Consider the following 17500-nt stretch of genomic DNA (forward strand, 5'->3'; position numbering starts at 1 on the left):
TGTATACGTTAGACTTGACGACAACCATATTGTAATCAGCTGAAAAGCAGGAAAACGGAAGACAATTCCATAGGCGTGCAGTTCTAATAAAGAAGCTTTGCTCATGGAATCTACAATTTGTATTTTGAGGGAGCTGGCACTGGTCCTGTTGTCATGACAATTATATATATATATATATATATATATATATATATATATATATATATATAATTATGTATATATATAATGATGTATATGTGTATAGATCATGATTTCTACAACGGCGAACCTCTGATATCGCCTGTTGAACAGTGTGGCACTTTCTAGACATAGTAGAAAGCTCCTATTGTTCTTGAGATTTGTACACAACCGACCAACTACTAGATGGTCTGCCACAAGAAAGAGAAACCAGTTTTCATTAAATGGAAATGGAATCATGTCGACTTTCTAGGACTACGATTTTTCCTTCCACCCTGCACTAATTTTTGTATCGGATTTATTTATCATGTTCTCTACTTCCTATCATGTTACCTACTTTCTGTATCACAGTTGCAAACAAGGTTCCAAACCATTAATTTCTCAGGTTTTCATTCTGATTACAACCCAGGAAAATGTCTTCCATTTTTCAAACTCTTGACTATTTCATGTTTTTTTTTTAATTATTTAGATTTTTTGGATTATTGTTATCGTCGTGCTTATCAATAATGCTTTGCTGATGTGTATTTAAGTGTATTCACAATGGGTGTTTGTAATGAATCGTAAAAATATAGCGGCAATCATTTTTTTAATTAATAAACCCGTGTCTATCATGTTCTATTTGATATGATGTTTTTTTAATTTTTAGATGAGAATTGATATTTTTTTAATTATTGTGATGATTTGTACTATTGCCCTCATCTTGATTATAATTTTTCAAAACCTCTTGGTCGATGTAACCTTCGATCGTCTTCAGACGAATTCACACTGAATCTTATTGGTGAATGGTGAAAAATACCGTCAAGTCTTTTTGTTTTTAAGAAACCTGAGTCCATTCTGTTTTATTTTTTCTTTTTTGTTACAATGTTTGTATTTATTTGGTAGGTTGTTTTTGGTTTACGGCATATCAACCTTTTCAGGTTATTTAATGCCGAATCTAGTTATTTTGAGGAACGATTTTAATGGAGTATATATATATATATTTTTTTTTTTAGTCAGATTCTATTTAACCCATAGTTGGGACCCTAACAGGTACTACCACTCCGGGTCAGAGTGGACCTGCGAGCAATGGCAATTAAAGGGTGGCTCCACAGTCGCCAAGGCCCGCAAAGTGGGGCCTCACCATCGGATATAGTTTTAGGTCATACCCAGTACCGTATTTATTTGGATTGTTTGGACTTTTATTCTCGCATTGGTTGGGTTTTTTTTCACGACGTTTCGACCAATGTCAGCTTCGATCATCTTCGACTGATTCTTTTACTCTCTGATAAGCAACATGTGAACTTCTGAATTATGCTTTTCGAGTCAGATAAAAACCGAACATATTTTACTCCGTATTTGCTCGTTTTCGAAGTAGGGCATCACTTGTCTAGCATGCCATTTAAAATATACAAATGCGCTGAAACAAGTTTGTTATGAAATGCTATAAAACATACATAATAAAGGGAAAATAGGTAAAATAAATAACGTGTATATCTTTTTCGTTCGTGTTATATAATATTTCTACTATGACATTCTCTACTTTTCAAGATAAGGAGGAATATATTAACTTATATAAAGTAGGGATGAATATGGCAGCATCATCATTTTAGTGAGTATTTGTCAACTCAAGCTTAATCGCATTCATGTATCCATTGATTCATTTGTTTGGTTTTTATTTTAAAGGATGTAATTCTTGTATCTAATGAAATGTTAATTTCTATCTCATGTAATGTTATCAATAATGTAAATCTCACCTGTCTATTTAAATGTATGTATGTATTATATATGTATGTGTGCATGTATGTAAGTATATATGTGTGTATGCCTAAAACGTTCGACAGAAGTGACGAATTTTCAGGAGATCGGGATCGTTTTGAAGCTTGATACTTCGAGCGACCATATAAACAAATGGCTAAAAACATTAATTACTTTACCCTCAACTGGGCACTTTTCTAAAAGAAGGCTCGCTTCTTTCGACGATATTTTCGAAAGTCATCCTTTTTTTTTTTTTGGAATGATTAGCTTTAATATAAACCAACGCTACTTCCGGTTTGCCGATGGACGCAAAAGACAAAGATGCCACATTTTTGTTTTCACGTTCTTTTCCTCCGTCGCGGTACAGGTCGAGGCTGCCTGCCTACTACCACTTTTTTTAATTTTTGCTCAACACCCACCTCCAAACACTTGGGCGACACCGGGCACCCATGGAAGTTTATAAAAAAAAAACCTCTCTTGCCAGCGATAAAAAAATTAAACACCCCCAAGGCGTATGGGCCTAATCTCATTCCTGCTATACTAATCAAGAAATGCTCAGTTGAGCCAGACTCGATACTTTCTAAGCTCTAAAATAAATATATTGCTGAAGCTAGCTTCCCTAATAGCTATCCCGTCGCAGTTACCACCTGACGAAGGGAAGGGAAGAGTTGGCAGAAACGTCGTGAAACAACATCTAAGAAAGATGAAGATAATATTCCGCAATAAATAAATTAATTGTAGAAAAGTTGTTATAGAATTTGTACATTTATCTTGTTTCTTTTAATCAGTTCAAATACGTGTCATGCTGGTTCAGTGGTAACGTCAAAAGCTTTAAATGCTACAGTTTTGTGTTCGATTTCGATCCTAACTGATGACATCCATATATACATATATAAAATATATTATATATATATATACATATATAAAATATATTATATATATATATATATATAAAATATATTATATATATATATATATATATATATATATATATATATATATATATATATATTAAGTAATGTGATTGATAATTAAAAATTTGAAAAATCAAATTTCAACTAAATTAAAAATCCGTTTCATAAGAAGGAATAACAACAAAATCAATTATCTGTACGATCGTTTGGGAAAACAATGCTTTTTATTGTGGTAAACATCCATAAACGATCGTACAGATAATTGATTTTGTTGTTATTCCTTCTTATGAAACGGATTTTTAATTTAGTTGAAATTTGATTTTTCAAATTTTAAATTATCAATCACATTACTTAATATCGAATCAGCTCTAGGATATCTACCTATCGAGCTTATTATATATCTAAATTACAACGAGCACTTTCTCTTCCCGTATTTCAATTAAACTAGTAATTTCACTGTTACATTGAAATACACTCAGCTCTTTAGACTATTGCTCTAATCTCCTTTAAATTATATATATATATATATATATATATATATATATATATATATATATATATATACACACACACATTGGATTAAACGTGTCATTTTGTGTGGGTGTAAAAGGAAGATTTAGAGCTTTCGTTTATATTTGTCTTCATGTGAGGAAAGTCCATTTTGAACAGTTACTTGTTATGTAAATGCGAGAGATTGTGTTGGCCTTTCGGTGGCTTTGTAATATGTAATTTTACTTCAAAGATATAATAGCGATAATGCTATAACCTTTAACAATTGAGGCAGTATTCTGTAAAGCGCTGTAAAGGAAAAAGGATACCGTGACGAATATGAAATATTTGATAGAAGACACACCATAATCCTCACATATTCTGCTTGCGTTGTTACTACTTGGGACGATGAACAAGTGTTCTACAAAATAGAAAGATCTAAACATTATCTTTTTTTCATTTTAACATTATCACATATGCAATAAAATATACATACTAGACGTTCGATTTATTGAATAAACAGTGTTAATCTTGAATTATACAATTGACAGATCTGAAAAGGAAGATGTACGCCAAGAAAACCTGATCCGATTTATTCTCTATTTGCTATAGTTTTGTGATTACTTTTGTAATTCAAATTCAATTATCAAAACATCTTTTTTTTTTCAAATATCAATCATGATATCTATATGTTTGAATTTCGGATGTGCTCAACCTTCGTTTGGATTACGAATTTCTTTGGTAGATTTTATTTAACAAACGTAACTTTTTCGGTTTTTAATTATGTACTGACCCTCCTCATTTTTTTAAAGTTGTCTATAATATACCTCGTGTTTGGTACGCCGAATGTATAAATATAAATCGTTATTTCGACGTGATTGAAAGCTACTAATTGTTTGAATTAGACTACCGCTCCAGAAGATATCTCACGACTGATGCAATTCTCTATCTATATAAAAGCCAAGTACGTCCAAGGATGGAATACTGTTACCATATCTGGGCAGGAGCGGCCAAAAACAGCCTATCATGCCTTGACAGAGTACAAAATAGACTTCGTGGCTTAGTGGGGGATGCCCTTTTCTCTACCCTGCAACCTCTCTCTCACAGAAGAGACGTTGTGAGCCTATCCTTGTTTTATCGTTATTTTCATGGCAGGTGATCGTCTGAACTCCAATCTCTGGTCCCCCCTCGCCAATCTTTCACGAAAAACACCCGTTTAGCTGAATCCACTGTGAAAAATTTCCCCCACTCTATATCTGTGCCTAAATCAAAACACGGATTCCATGAACAAAGCTTCTTTCTTAGAACTGCACGCCTGTGGAACTCTGTTCCGTCTGCCTGATTCCCTCCTGACTACAACTTGGATGTATTCAAGTCCAATGTTAACAAATTCCTAATGAACCGCCCCTTTAATTAAACGCTTAATCAAATCTCCACACTAACGTAATGTACTTGCAATAACCCTTATCCCTGAGTGGCTTCCGGGCCTTGATAAGTGGTGATCACTGTGTAAAAAAATAATAATAATTACCTTCTCGTTTCGAGAATTCCTACCTGGATATTTTTATTTGCATTGTATTCTAGATTTTGACATGCCGTACATTTACTTTCAAGAATTACGAGGAGTGTACTAAGACTTGATTCTTCACATAATTTGATTTAATGCATTTGTAAACAGTAGCCATATTCTTCGATTTACAGAAAGCATACCTAAAGACTAAACTAAGACTTGTATAAATATAGTTTCAGTTTTTATTAAATAATCTTTTATTTTATTTTGGAACATTTTAATTTGTAATTCGATTTTATTCATTTTATTTTTTATCTATTTATAGATTTTTTTCCATGTCCCTTATGTGATGCTTCTGTCTCCTATAATTCTTTCTCATTTTGTTGTCAAGAGGGACCATGTGTGATGAACGTTGTGTGATCATCTAGTTGTTCTGTCTACTTGCTCATATGCCGTTGTGTGTGTGTGTGTGTGTGTGTGTGTGTGTGTGGTACATCTATTTTTCAACATACCTTCGCCCGTCGTCGATGTTGGTCCATCTGGAAAAATCTCGTGTCTTGGAGGGGAGACCTGGTACCTGTTTTTGGGAATGAAGATTCATTTGACTTCAAGATAATGAATTGGTTTTGTAGTGCTTTTTTTTTTGTTTTGTTTTGTTTTACTTTGCAGATGTCTTGCAGAAGGATGGAAAGCGAAACTCTGGCTTGTGTGGTTCTGTTCTACACACGTAAGCGTCCCCCCATTGAAGGGGAGGAGACAACGGTGAAGCCGTCCGGTCTCTTCTAAGTCTAAACCAAATCTCTACGCTTCAGCTCACCTGATCACGTGACTCACACGCAATCCGATCAGCTGACACTGACTTCTGGTTAACGTGTCTCAATATGATTTAACACATCTCCCTCTCTCTCTCTCTCGTCATTCTATAACAATCTATCTGCCCCATCGTTTCCTTTCTTCTTTTATTATTGGAGTAATGACCCCCATTTTTTATAGTGACCCATATATATGTTTTATTATTTCTTACATATATACTACCGTTCCGATTACCCTTATATATTGTACCTACATTTAATCATTTTTTACTATAATATTTATTCTTCTATTCTCCGTTTATTTTCTAAATGTTATTGAGCAAGATTTTCTATACTTGCACTTTGTATATTCCTGGCCGTTTATTATTCTGATAAGAAACATTAAGCTTCGAAATATGGTCTAGAGATTATTTCTTAATGTTCACCGTTTCATTTTCTTCTTGTATTTATTATACAATAAAGTTATATAATTGTTATCCCTCATCTTTCATTAAAACATTTGTTTGCTTCTCTTGTTGTTGAGTTTTCTTATTTCGATAAATATTGTCAGTATAGCTGTAGTCTTCCATTACATAATTATATATATATATATATATATATATATATATATATATATATATATATATATGAGTGTAACTTCTTGAGATTAGGTTGCCATCCCCTTCTTTTAGTATTATTCCGTCCGTGTGCACGTAGATGGCTCTTCAATCCAGCTTTAGTCCTACATGAAAGTTCACAAATGTGGCATAAAAACTTTGCTTTTTTTTAAAGGCGATCGCATGATAATATTGTGAATACTCGAATGTCGTGTGATGCCAGTTCATATTAGCAGATTATGACAACTTAGCGTTGCCAGGTCTGCTGTAGAAGCCTCCTTATAAGACTGTGGTTCCTCTCTTTGATTGTGTGATTTTATATGATTAAAAAGAACAGCTTTTGACGAAAACGATCTGCCACATACAGTGCACTTCCGTTTTTGTTGCAATTTCTCTGAGATTATATAATCGTTCGGCTTTCTTAAAACTCGTTTCAAGCCAAAAATCTTACAACTTTCTAAGATGTTTTTTTTTTATTTCCACGGTGATCGATCTTTCGTGTGGGCGTCCCCGTTATTCAAATCCATCTACAAGATTTTCTATTTGTTTTTGCAGAACATGCTTATACTTGTCCTTGGTTTATGTTGTGGGATTTTACATCTATCAGTCCTGTTTCGTTATATCACAACTCACCAGTGACGCTAGACTACCACCTCTCCCTCGCTGAGGATTGAAGCTGGAACCATCGTGTTGATATTCAGGAGTCCTACCTATCGCCCCACGGGAGTGGTGCCCGTAATAACCTCACCAAATGTCTATTAAAAAAAAAATCTGTCTACCACTTCTATAATGCTCAAACCGCTTATTTATAAACAAACAGTGAGCCTCAACCTTTTTCAGCCAATTAATTAGCGGGTGATATTATTTACGACATGGATCCATCCATAGAGGGCGCTTAAAATATATGTGTAGTCATTGATATACAGTCCTGTTTCGTTGTATCACAACTTATCAGTGCCGCTAGACCGAGCCGAAGATTGAACCGAGAATCATCGTGTTGATAGTCAGCAGTTCTTTGTATCACAATTAATCAATGCAGCTAAAATATTGAAATTGTAATTCAGAAACAAAATCGGGAATTGAAAAAGTCAGTATTTATTGATCCACGGCAATTTCAGACGAGGATATAATTTTACCAACAGACAAGATAACTGCGACTGCCAGTGATTGTCGTTTCCGCTGTTCAATTAAGAATCCGATTATTGACATGTGGTCAGATATGAAAACAGTTATGATTGTTCTCGCCTCAATATTGCATATATGAAAATGGGATTTATGACAAACGATGGCAGTTATTATTTTCTTCTGGATGCGACCTTGCATTGCAATGAATGGATAGGTCTGTTGGACTAATCGTCTCTCACTTTTTATTTACTCTATAGTAGATTTTATGGACGTATCTGAGTTATTCGCCTAATACAAGGCATACACAACTTGACATACCGATTCTCATAAATCACCAAAGTTAACCAGTGCGTGGCCTGGGAATATCAATGAGGATGTGTTCCATTCACTTCGCCATCTACCTTAACAGAGGATTTTTTTTACCATATTGTCACCAAAAATTAAGGTTCGATAGCCAATGTAGGATGGGAGTAATGGTCACTCATGCCAGAAGTTAGATAAGTTATTTTGTTAGAGGGCAGCTCGACAACGCCCTGTTTAAGCTGAACTCGGAAACGACCATATTATTATACGCAGATAAACCTTATTCTGTTCAAGAGAAGTTTTATGAAAGAAACTCTGTTCAAAGAATGTTTAAATCACAGATAGAGGATATGGTTTATAGTGGTTGTATAGACACGTAAACAAGCAGACAGAAATAAGACTTAATAACGCTAATAATAATAATAATAATAATAATAATAATAATATATATATATATATATATATATATATATATATATATATATATATATATATATATACGGATTGGCCATTAGTCACTTTACATTTTAAAAATTCAATAACTTTTTTTCTATTAATATATTTTAATTTCTATTTTAAATATTATAAAATAGAATCTTTGGAATTTTATTGTATGGATAAGTATACAACGGAACAACGAGTGAAGATAATTGAATTTCACTTCGAAAATAGACGGTCAATTGTTGCAATGCAAAGATCTTATATGCGCCATTTCAATGTTCAATATCCTCTTAAAAAATATGATATTGAATTTGATCAACCTCAGTTAGTAAACATGCCAGGGTATTCGTGGCAAACAAAATGTAGCAACTGCACATACAGCTAGAACAACAAGGCAGTTGTTAACTGTGATGCTTCAGGATCGCAAAATTTCTTGAAATTTCGATTTTGAATGGCTTCCACGTTAATTTAATTTGACAGAACTAGACTTTTGGTTTTGGGGGCATCTTAAAGACAACGTGTATGCAAATAAGCCTCGAAGCATCCAAAAAGTTAAGGCAAAAATAATTCTTTCCCTACAACTTCCGATGTTAAGAATTGTCATAAAGAATAGCTTAGAAAGAGCTCGACTTTGCAAAGCCGAGAACGGAGGCTACTTAAGAGACAGTATCTTTCGTAATTAAGTCAGCTTGACACGTGTTCATTCCAGTAAAACTACATCGGGCAGTGATTAGGCCCAATCGTGTTTTTAATATGTCCACCATCTGTGTTCAAGAAATTTATATGGGCTCTATTTTAGTATATTTGCTCTAAATTACGGCGAGGATAATTAAATTCGGACTATTTGGAACGGTACAAAAATTCTGAATTAATGAGATTTATCGTTTCGTACTTTTAATTTATTATTTTTGCTGTTTTATGTATTAACTAGCAGGACCCGTACACCGGCGTTGTCCGGTGGTAGTATTCTCCCCACCGCATAAAAGTTTACAATACGACTGTTGTTTTTGTTGTTAGCCCCCCTCCTCATGTTAAAATGGCTTTCAGAATAGACACACCATTTTATGCTTGGGGTGGGTTTGTCACAAATTTTGCTGAAAGCTTCAGGGTATTTTAAGGGTATGGTTTAGGTTAAAGTTCAGAGCAAGACATTTTTGTTGACAAGATTGGAGTTATGGTAGCACAAAATATATCACACACTGTTTTTCTTAAAGGGAATTTAATTCCTGTAGTCACCTATACGTTACCAAGTATAAATGTAAACGTGATTTAAGAAAGTGACCATTTTAAGTAAGCTGTTAAAGTAAACATGTTGAGCAGAAGGGTTTATTTAAACAACAAACAATTGTGAAATAGGGGGAAAAAAACAATATATTTTTTTGTTTTAGACCTATTTGCGTTTCCCAAAATCTAATGGAAAAAAGTAATCTAAGCCTTTTATGTGAAATAAAAGTGAAAAAATACGAAGATTATCCATAGAAATCAGGAACGAACGTGAAGCCAAAGTTGTAGAAGGGGTCGCAACGAAAGAAACGCTTTAACCTATGTTCCACGATTAACGTACGACGTTACTGCCCTCGAAATGACTTCTTTAAACAAACAATCACTGAAAGTGACTCCTTTGGTGGAAATCGATAAGTCGCGTAATGTAAACAGGCGTTTATCTACTGTAGAATTAAACCAGAAGCTTTGTTTTGTTGGACAATGTTTATAAAAATTAAATGATTAAGCAGAGCAACTGCAATATTTGTTTCCGGAACGATATCTATGCTCAAAGCAAGCGTACATGTTATTTTTAATAATCAATGTGTTGTATATTAAATGTACTAAGGTCGAAAAAAAGAAACGGTTCTCTCTTGCCAAAATAGCCTAATCAGGTGTTTCATTTTTTTAATAAGTGTATAATAGGTACCTCCAACCCGCACCACAGTTTTACCCCCCCTCTGTTTGTAATACCACGTAAGTGTAATTTGATATTATCATCCTAACTTTTATAACATTTCAAACAAACTTTAAATAAACTGCTAATATTTTTTTACAAATTGTTTACTGCATAAAAAAATAATGAAAATGCAAGACAAATATCGGGTTTAGATTAACGACACTTTAAAACAAACGTTTCTATGTTGTGCGTTTGTGAAGCCGTAGACTTACCCATGTTTTAAATCTTGGAAAAGATCAAATAATAGTCATATTTTCCTGGAATTTTCGATATTTATTCATTATCATAATAAAAGTAAGTTTCGTTAAATATATTAGAGGAAATATTTTATTTAAGGAACTATACCCCCCCCATATTTCATGATACATAACCTAAACAAAATAAATGTAAGTACATAAAAATGTCAACATATTCCACAGCTTAAAAGATCAAATAATGAAGAAATACTTATAATATATATATATATATATATATATATATATATACATATATATATATATATATATATATATATATATATATATATATGGTAGGTAGGCGCGAACGTGAAAATATAATTTGAAGTGTACGGCATGCTAACCACTACGCCATTGAGCACTGCGACTGAGTTTAGTGATTGTAAGTAACTTACCATGAAAGAAGTGAACGGTTGTATAATGCAATGTTATATTACAGTACATTTGCCTGAATATCGGTTGCTACGTATTATTCGATGAGGGTACGCTAAAAGAAAAACAAATGAGTTATAAGTAAGACTTGGAGAAAAATTGAGTTTGTAGTAAAACATGAAATCAAAGGTTAGTTCGATTAGGTCAAGTCTATCGTGCGTTTCACCCAGTAGAAAGCATACAACGAAAAGGAACATTAAAATTCCATTCCAGTTTTTTAAGCAACTAGAAAACGAAAAAAAAAAACGGAAATGATGTTTTATATTTTTATTTTATAAAAAAATCGAAAGAATCATTTTTTAAGTGTAAAAACGTTGGGGAAAAATGGCATTATTGTTTATGTTCCCAGTAGACCCCTCTCGGCAAAGAAATGAATATCAGTTTATTTATTTATTTATTTATTTGTTCTCCCCTACCCTGGCAATCAGTCGAAACTGAATGTTTTGTTTTTAATTGTATCTGATTTTTTTTTAGTGGAAAATTGAAAGAATAACTAATTTTCTATAGCAAAAACTGGTAAAAATCTCACATTATAAGTTATGTTTTCATTCTCCCCACTCGCTGGCGAATAAGTGAAAATGAATGCATGTGTTTTTTTTTAAGAGAAAAATTTGAATGGAATTAAGTGGGAAAATATATTCGCGTGTTTAGGCAACTGTTTAAATAAACATAATTAACGAAAAGGTGGCATTCGGCTAGTTTGGGATATGTTCGTGTATTTCATGAAAGAAAGAAAAGCCCAAAAAAATATTGAAATCCGGCGTTCTACAGTAGAGTACAGTGCACGGGGTAAGCCTAACGGACTATACGTTTTCTAAGCGCGGTTTACGTGAATGGCGTAATCGATAAAATTACATGGAAAACGTGAAGGGTTGTATAATGCAATGTGATATAAAAGACCATTTACCTGAATATCGGCTGTTAAGTGTTATTCGATGAGGCTAAACTGAAAGATAAACAAACGTGTCATAATTAAAGTTGGATACGTAAGTAAAAGTTGGAGACCAATTGAGTTGGTAGTAAAACATGGGATCAAAGTTTAGTTTGTTTTGAGGTTTTTAGTAAACCCGATTTTCTATGTGTAAACTAAAGTCGTATTGTAGAACACGAATTTCTGTAAGAGGGTGTTTGAATATTATGCTATGCAATTTATTGAAGTAATATAAATGGCAATTAAGCAACATAAAAGTAAGCGTAGGGTAATAATTAATGTTTGTGGGAATGTCGCTATCGGTTAATTCCGTTGTGCGTTTCACCCAATAGGAAGCATAGAACCGAAAAGCACGGTAAAATTCTATTCCAGTTTTTTAAGCAACTACGAAGTAAAGAAAACCCAAACCGGCGTTCCTTCGTAATTGTCCCTTGTGAACGATCCCGGTAACGGTATAAGTGGTGGTGGGGTAAGGACGAATAATAAGAGAGAACGTATTTACTCCTTACCTTGATATTAACCGATTGTGGCAATGAACTTACACACCTCATATATTGTGCTGCAGTGTGTGCATATTACAGTTGCATGAAATGTCTTGTTATTTTATCTTATTAAGATCAAAATCATAGGGGAAAAATGAGTTAATTTTATATATATATATACACATATATATGTATATATATACACACCCATATATATATACACACACACACATACACACATATATATATATGCACACACATATATATACACACACATATATATACACACACATATATATACACACACATATATACACACACATATATATACACACACATATATACACACACACACCCATATACACACACACACACACACACACACACACACACACATATATATATATATATATATATATATATATATATATATATATATATACACTCATGAACAAAAAAAATGGGCCAGAAAAGAAATTTACAATTTATTGCACAAAAAGCTGCATTACACAAAATACAATTAAATAATAAACGAAAATGAGTAAAAAATATAAAGAGCAAGATATTTACTTTAATAAAAACTTAGTATGGAATGGAATTGCCCTTAGATCTTTTTAAAAGATCAATTCTTTTTATCATGCTCTCAACTAACTTGGAACACTGTGAAGAGGAGATGTTATTCTATTCTCTTTGTACTGCTTCCCATAATTTTTCTTTGTTGGAAAAAGTTTTTCTAACTAATGCACGATATATTATAGCCCAAATATGTTCCATTGGATTTAAATCTGGGCTTTGGGCAGGCCAAAACCTCACATCAATTGAATTATCAGTAAGCAACTTCTTTGTGACTTTTGCTCTGTGTGCAGGGGCATTATCATGTTGAAAAATAATGTCATTGTTCATTTCTAACTTCTGGATGCTTGGTAATAGACCTCTTTCTAATATTTGAATGTATTCTTTGGCATTAATTGACGCATCACATCTGATAATTTCCCCAACTCCTGCAGCAGAAAATGTCCCCCATACCATTATTCCTCCGTTTCCATGTTTTACTGTGGTCTTTATGCAATTCGGTGAAAATCTTTCTCCGGATCTTCGGATGCAACGTTCAGGGGCATCACTGGCAAGGCAAAATCTTGATTCGTCCGACCAGAAAACATTTCTAAACCAATCTGCATCTTTCGTACCAAAACATGATGCAAATGTCTTTCTGTCGCTGATGTTCTTCTTATTTAACAAAGGTTTTTTTGCACATCTTTTTGATGAAAATCCCATTTCCTTCATCCTTCTGGATATTGTCACTCTAGAAAGAGAATTTCCTTTTGCTGTTTCGAATTGTTTGCTACGGTAAACATAAGCTTTTTTGCGATCCTTAAACGGTCATTTAAAGCCTGTGATCGTCCTTCATTGTGGATGCTCTGGGGCGACCAGAACCAACTTTCCTGCTCACTGTGCCTTCAATTTCGAACCTTTGCCCAATTCTCTTCACAGCTGAAAGAGATGTTGCCACCTTTTCTTCTTTCAAAATGTCGAAAATCTGCTTTTAAATCGAATTTGCCTGTCGTAATCCTGCAATTCGGTTTTTAATTTTTTCGTCAAGATGTTGTCTTATTTCTTGGACTCATCTTTAATACTAATAATCTGAAAAATACTAAATAACAGCTAATTATTAGCAAACAAGCGATAATAATTTTAAAAATTGTTTTCTTTTCAATTTCAATCATGCCCCATTTTTTTCTGTTCCAAATTTAATCATGGCCCATTTTCTTTTTGTTCACGAGTGTATAGTAGGGATAAATCTCAAGTGATTTAAGTATACATTTACGTTTACTAAAAATTCCAACCTCTAACGTGTAAAGATTCGTACCTGGTATATTCCGCGGTTATTTTTATGTTAAACTAGGTATAACTGAAATGCTTTTATTTTCTGTACAGTAAAATGAATATATTGTATTTTTTATTTCAAACATAACTGATGAGATGTTACTCCGAACATTTTTTAAAATAATATAACATTTAAAATCGTCTGGTTTATGGCGACATAATTGTTATATCCGAAAAATTACAAGATTTATTGAGATAATATAAAGCTCAACGAGTTTCATTGGACCTTATATATGCTTTGGTATAAAAAGTCTCCTATGTCACCCAACTGAATCTTCGTATACCCTTATTGAATAAATAAATCATTCTATATTTACCATTTTTACAAACATAGTGTTTCTGTGACTTCATTTTTCGTTCTTATTGTTTTCATATATATATATATATATATATACATATATGTGTATATATATACATATATGTGTATATATATACATATATGTGTATATATATATAGAATAAATGGCAAAAAGTTATATTCCAAAATTCATGAGGTTGACCATCTTATAATTTATTCCTTTAATTCAGTTGACTTATACAATTCTTAACAGTAGTTGTTGTGTAGCGTAATGTCAATCACTTAATTCTTATATCACTCATCAGAAGGAATAGCAACAATCAATCCGTCAAAAGGAACTCAAATCCGAAAATTGGAAGATAAGCTGCAAATACCTTTTCATTTTTCCATTACGCCATAATGAATGTTTATCAAACAAAGTCATTAAACCCTTAAAGTTAAGAAACTGAAACATTTGCTTGATTTTTCTTTCTACGTTTTCACTACTTGTAACTATATAAAGTACTGGAGATGGAAGAAAAACCTTAAAACACAGATAAAATACCTTAAGTGTCATGCCACCTTAAAAAGTGTTTTCAAACATACTTATCCCTTTCATATAGAAGGCGTGATATGAGAGATTCGCGATGACTCTCGAAGTACGATTTTATTGAATGTTGACTCCTCTGCAGCCTTTTTCCCCTGATGCAAACCGATTATATTTTCTACATGTCAGATACTCTATATACTAAACGATAAACCTTTAGATACAGGATTCAAGCAAGAACGACCTGACGGTTCTCAGAGTTTTATGATTATATACATTGAACGTATAAATAAAACACATTCTAAACTTCCTGGTATTAGTGAATATGGAAGTTAAAGCTGCAAACTCGGCACTAATTCAACACACAATTATATTTTATTTAGCTGTTTCGTAAATTTTAAATATAAATCAAAAAATTTTTAACAAGAAAATAATGTGTGTAAAATTTCAGTTCTGGTTAAAAAATGATACAAATATCAAATGCAAATATCAAAAGAAAAAAAAAACTATTTCCGTCAGTTGATTTCAGATGTGAACCTCCCGAGCTCCAAGTTTGATTGTTGTATATAAGAAAACGCAGATATGAAAATACATAAAATACACACATCCACAACACTGCTTGGAATATTTACGTATATATATATATATATATATATATATATATATATATATATATATATATATATACATACATATATATGTACGCATACCAACTAATTAAATTATTTACTCTTTTTTAGTTCTCAATTTTGCGTCAGTGATATTTCAAAATGTCCACAGGCGATTTTACATTCACGTATGTTTCGTTCATTTATTTACCAGTTGATTTGAGTCATTTTTTACGTAATTTACTTCAATACACAAAGATCTAAACACACACACACACACACACACATACACACATATATATATATATGCATATATATATATATATATGTATATATATATATATATATACATATCCATATATATATTATATGTTTAGGAGCCTTGACTGTCATACAGACGGTCGGAGTCCAATCCTCGCTTGAGGTTGTTGCCTTTCTAGCCGCACCGATGAGCTGCGAAACAGTACTGTATGTGGATAGACACGTAAACAAGCAGACAGAAATAAGACTTAATAACACTAATAATAATAATATATATATATATATATATATATATATATAGTTAAGTTTACCAAATGAAAACTTATGAAGATAAGAAAAGCCAAACACTATCAACGAGAATAAAGAAAACAAGACTAAAAAAAGAGAAATAAAAGTTATATATAACTTTATTATATCAACAATAAGGTAATGTCAACGGGAGATTTAAGAAAAAAGCATCTTAAGTCCATCGGCTAAAGTGTCTTTTCTTTTATTTCCCAATAATTTTGCCCTATTGTTCTGTTTTTAGAACTGCACGCCTGTGGAACTCTGTTCCGTCTGCCTGCTTCCCTCCGGACTACAACTTGGTTGTCTTCAAGTCCAATGTAAACAAATTCCTAATGAACTGCCCCCTTAAGTAAACATTTCAGCAAATCTCCTCACTAACGTAATGTACTTGCAATAACCCTTATCCCTGAGTGACTTCCAGGCCTTGATAAGTGGTGATCACTTCGTAAAAAAAAAAAGGATATAATAAAATTATATATCATTTTAATTCCTCATCTTTCATTTATATATATATATATATACTTAGGTCTATTAGCCTCGGTCGGTTACTAAGGTCTATTTGAAAATCAGGAACTCTGAGATAAAACGCCTGTTTTTTTTTCCCTGTGTTTACATCAAAAAATACTTTGCAAGGATGGGATGGAAGTAAAATAATTTCGCTTGTCATAATGTTTTATTTTTAAAGTGTTTTTGTTCAATAAGTCTGAAGAAATGCTGTTCTTGTAAAAATTTTCAAATGACATAATGTTTTAATTTGCCCAAATTGTATTGAAACAATTGTAACTAACAAGGAAATACACTTTTTCTTGCAATCAACCCATTCTTTCAAACCTTGGTTTTTGTTAAAACAATATATGAATGCTCAATTATTAAATATGATGATTTTGTTGCTTACAGTTTAAGGCATCTCTTTTTGGCTAAAATATTATTGGTATGTGAACGATTACGCCCGGCAATCTTCGGAATACTACAAATATGACTATATGTATGTATATATATATATATATATATATATATATATGCATATGGATATATACATACATGTATACCTATATATATATATATATACAATGTATATATATGCATATGGATATATACATACATGTATACCTATATATATATATATATATATGTATATATATATATATATATATGCATATGGATATATACATACATGTATACCTATATATATATATATGCATATGGATATATACATACATGTATACCTATATATATATATATATGCATATGGATATATACATACATGTATACCTATATATATATATATGCATATGGATATATACATACATGGATACCTATATATATGTATATATATATATATATATATATATATAGATATATATGCATATGGATATATACATACATGTATACCTATATATATATATATATATATGGATATGGATATATACATTCATGCATACCTATATATATATATATATAGATAGATAGATATATAGATATGCATATGGATATATACATACATGTATACA

General features: G+C 32.1%; 1 protein-coding gene across 1 annotated transcript in view; it reads left to right on the forward strand.

Annotated features, from left to right (window-relative positions):
• The window catches only part of LOC145247809 (uncharacterized), a 1402654-nt gene that overhangs the window by 537872 nt on the left and 847282 nt on the right, over positions 1–17500 (forward strand). The gene's annotated exons all lie outside the window — the stretch shown is intronic.

Source organism: Euprymna scolopes, chromosome 26 (genome assembly GCF_053919585.1).
Source record: "Euprymna scolopes isolate OS-2025 chromosome 26, ASM5391958v1, whole genome shotgun sequence".
NCBI lineage: Eukaryota > Metazoa > Mollusca > Cephalopoda > Sepiida > Sepiolidae > Euprymna > Euprymna scolopes.